Source organism: Sinocyclocheilus grahami, unplaced genomic scaffold (assembly GCF_001515645.1).
Source record: "Sinocyclocheilus grahami isolate Dianchi unplaced genomic scaffold, SAMN03320097.WGS_v1.1 scaffold350.1, whole genome shotgun sequence".
Classification (NCBI taxonomy): domain Eukaryota; kingdom Metazoa; phylum Chordata; class Actinopteri; order Cypriniformes; family Cyprinidae; genus Sinocyclocheilus; species Sinocyclocheilus grahami.
In genome coordinates, this window is record NW_015505529.1 from 1315160 (window position 1) to 1319468 (window position 4309).

General features: G+C 36.2%; 1 protein-coding gene across 2 annotated transcripts in view; it reads right to left on the reverse strand.

The window, feature by feature from the left end:
- LOC107548586 (sodium-dependent serotonin transporter-like) overlaps positions 1-4309 on the reverse strand; it is a 17207-nt gene extending 12898 nt beyond the window's left edge. The window contains exon 1 of one of the 2 annotated variants that reach the window (XM_016229331.1): positions 4232-4309. The gene's annotated coding sequence lies outside the window, so the exon portion shown is untranslated. Of the gene's footprint in view, positions 1-3892; positions 4060-4231 lie in introns of those variants that run through there. The other variant, XM_016229332.1, reaches the window with a different exon arrangement.

The following is a 4309-nucleotide window of genomic DNA, read 5'->3' on the forward strand; positions in this document are numbered from 1 at the left end:
TATGTATATATATATATATATATATATATATATATACACACACATACATAAATACATATGTAGTTTGTAATTTATAAATGTGTGTGATAAATATGTAAACAACTAGCCTAATAACTAATTACAAAACTAATTTCAAGCATATAAGCATGACTTCAGATATCAAAATATTTTTTAAATTATAAGAAATCAGACGCTTATCTTTAATTAACCAGTCCAACTCACACACATGCACGCACGCACACTATTATTATTATATCATATATGCATTTTTACATTTATAAATGTGTGTGTGTGTGTATAAAATATGTAAACAACTAATACCTGATTACAAAACTAATTTCAAGCATATAAGCATGACTTAAGATCAAAATGTTTTTAAGATAAGATATCATGTAAATCTAGTAAAGTGTGTCCAGAATGTTGACTGGTAATGTATATTCTCAATTAAGTGCAAACAATGATGTTGTTTGGGAGGCTCGCTGTAAAAATAGACTAAAAACAGTTAAAATATATGCCTTGTTTGTCAATTCATCTTCTAAGTGCCATGGCGAATAAATGAATTACGCACACAGTTGAGTCCCTAATTGTAAACAAGATTTTAGAGATAAATATGAACACACAACGTGGTTTCCACGTGGACTTTTAAGCTGTACATAATGGAACAACATAAACAATAAGGGTTAAATCAACAGGAAAAGATAAATACATTACCCTTCTGTTCTTTTGAGTGATCTGAATGAATCAGAATCAGAATCAGAATGAGCTTTATTGCCAGGTATGTTTACACATACGAGGAATTTGTTTTCGTGACAGAAGCTTCCACAGTGTAACAGAATGACAGTGACAGAACAAAAAACACAGATAATAAAAATAAAAATAGAACAAGTAAATAAGGAATAAAAATATATAAATTGACAATTGTGTGTGCAGGTATATTACAATAGACAGTCCCTGATATCTGCGATCCAGAAATAACACAGCTAAGATTAACAATAGGCACAAAACCCATTACTATTTGAAAATGAAATGCCATAAACTACAACACAACTGACACTCATTGGCTTTGACAGATTCAAATACTGCAAGTTGTCAATTTCTTAACATAGCATTAGATATTATTAAAATGCCTTTGTTTACTTGAATAAAAGCCATCACCTTAGGGCAAACATACAAACAGCCACACACACACAAAACAAATAATGTAAGATAATAACGCAAGATTTGCATTTTGGAACACAGAGAAAGTAGGTCATAGAAAGTCCTACTAAAGTGCAATACTGCTATATAGTTTGCAACCTATACAACAACTTGTGGGGTCAACTATTGTGATAATTATTATTTAAGGAATTCTAACCATTTGCCATTAAATTAAAGGTGATTTTCGAGGTGTCAAGATGTGCCTTGTCCAGTGTAAATTGTAATTAGCAAAAAAGTTATTTTAACATAAAAATCTATAAAGTTTTATGTGATGTCCCCTGAAAATATATTTTTAAACTGGTCCTAAGGTGATTTTGGTAATTTATTAAGTTCATACAGCTGTCCTAGTAGAGTAACTAAAAGTGTTCTTTATTACATTAACTATGAACTTGTACAAATAGGCTACTTTTGTTAAATTTGACTGACATACAGTGGTGTGAAAAAGTGTTGGCCCCCTTCTTGATTTCTTATTTTTTTGCATGTTTGTCACACTTTAATGTTTCAGATCATCAAACAAATTTAAATATTAGTAAAAGATAACACAACATGCAGTTTTTAAATGAAGGTTTTTATTATTAAGGGAAAACAATATCCAAAACTACATGGCCCTGTGTGAAAAAGTGTTTGCCCCCTAAACCTAATAACTGGTTGGGCCACCCTTAGCAGCAACAACTGCAATCAAGCGTTTGCGATCACTTGCAATGAGTCTGTTACAGCGCTGTGGAGGAATTTTGGTCCACTTATCTATGCAGAATTGTTGTAATTCAGCCACATTGGAGGGTTTTCGAGCATGAACTGCCTTTTTAAGGTCATGCCACAGCATCTCAATAGGATTCAGGTCAGGACTTTGACTAGGCCCCTCCAAAGTCTTCATTTTGTTTTTCTTCAGCCATTCAGAGGTGGACTTGCTGGTGTGTTTTGGATCATTGTCCTGCTGCAGAACCCAAGTTCGCTTCAGCTTGAGGTCACGAACAGATGGCCAGACATTCTCCTTCAGGATTTTTTGGTAAACAGCAGAATTCATGGTTCCATTTATCACAGCAAGTCTTCCGGGTCCTGAAGCAGCAAAACAGCCCCAGACCATCACACTACCACCACCATATTTTACTGTTGGTATGATGTTCTTTTTCTGAAATGCACAGTTACTTTTATGCCAGAAGTAATGGCACACACACCTTCCAAAAAGTTCAACTTTTGTCTCGTCAGTCCACAGAGTATTTTCCCAAAAGTCTTAGGGATCATCAAGATGTTTTCTGGCAAAACTGAGACAAGCCCTTGTTCTTTTTGCTCAGCAGCGGTTTTCGTCTTGGAACTCTGCCATGCAGACCATTTTTGCCCAGTCTCTTTCTTATGGTGGAGTCATGAACACTAACCTTAACTGAGGCAAGTGAGGCCTGCAGGTCTTTGGATGTTGTTGTGGGGTCTTTCGTGACCTCTTGGATGAGTCGTCGCTGTGCTCTTGGGGTAATTTTGGTCGGCCGGCCACTCCTGGGAAGGTTCTCCACTGTTCAATGTTTTTGCCATTTGTGAATAATGGCTCTCACGGTCGTTCGCTGGAGTCCCAAAGCTTTAGAAATGGCTTTATAACCTTTTCCAGACTGATAGATCTCAATTACTTTCTTTCTCATTTGTTTCTGAATTTCTTTGGATCTCGACATGATGTCTAGCTTTTGAGGATCTTTTGGTCTACTTCACTTTGTCAGCCAGGTCCTATTTAAGAGATTTCTTGATTGCGAACAGGTGTGGCAGTAATCAGGCCTGGGTGTGGCTAGAGAAATTGAACTCAGGTGTGATAAACCACAGTTTTAACAGGGGGGCAAACACTTCTTCACACAGGGCCATGTAGTTTTGGATTTTGTTTTCCCTTAATAATAAAAACCTTCATTTAAAAACTGCATGTTGTGTTTACGTGTGTTATCTTTGACTAATATTTAAATTTGTTTGATGATCTGAAACATTGAAGTGTGACAAACATGCAAAAAAATAAGAAATCAGGCTATATCTATATAGAGGCTACATAGCCTATTTTTATTAGGCCTATAGGCTATGTATTAGTGAGAGGGGATAGTTTTATTAATTCACCAACTTTTTATGCAATGTTTTGTTTGAAAAGTATGTGCTGTTGTTGCTATCACGCGCATATCTAAATAGACCTACTTCAGTGTCATAATCTGAGCAGAAAACAAGACGGTTGGCAGCTTTGCTAATCTCTGACATATTGTTGTGAGTGTTCCAGTCTCCGTTTAGACAATTAGGGGTTAGAAGTCGGGACAGAGGGATCAGAAGGAGAGCTGGCAATGTGATGAAGGCACAAACAGACCGAAGGAGATCTGTTTAATGACCCTAACAAGAGTTACATGCCTTAGGAGAACAACATCAAAGATCCTTCATCTTATTATTATTATTAATAAAAAAAAATGTATACCTCCTTTAAACATTTTTCAGGTGTTTTCCAAATTATTCCACCCATCCTTATTAATTCGCTGTCAGCGCCCTCTACAGAGCAGAGAGGAACTGCAAACACACTATCCAAGCCGCTTTTACAGGTACAAATAATACCTTTACGTATGAAAGGCAGACATATAATGTGTTAGTCAATAACCTTAAAAATATTAAAACATAACTAACTGAACACAGTTTTTAAATATTTGCTTATAGCGTACCTAAAGAGAAAGATGGAGAAAGTGTGACCTACCTTACGGATGTCAAGTTGACTTCGAGATTTTTGCAACGTCCCTCAGGTGACAATACAAATAATTTTTCCCACTTTTTTACACGCAAGCACTCACACACTGTTAAGCAAACACAACTAATGTAAAGCATCAAGAACATTTGCTGAGGATCCATTACATCCAGTTTTTCTTGCCCATCTGAAGGTTCTTGCCAAATATTGTCTCAAACGTCAACGAGAGGCTGACATAGTTAATTTTACAGCTAGATGCTACAACCCTGTTTTAAATCCCCAAAGACAAACACATCTAAGATCCCGCAAACATTCACTCGGTGGCTCTGAAAGACATACAGTTGCACTTACAGTTTGGAGAACAGCAAGTCTTTCCAATCTGTCTGAGCTAGTAGGGTAATCCGCAATGTCCAATGAACTGAAAGGCAG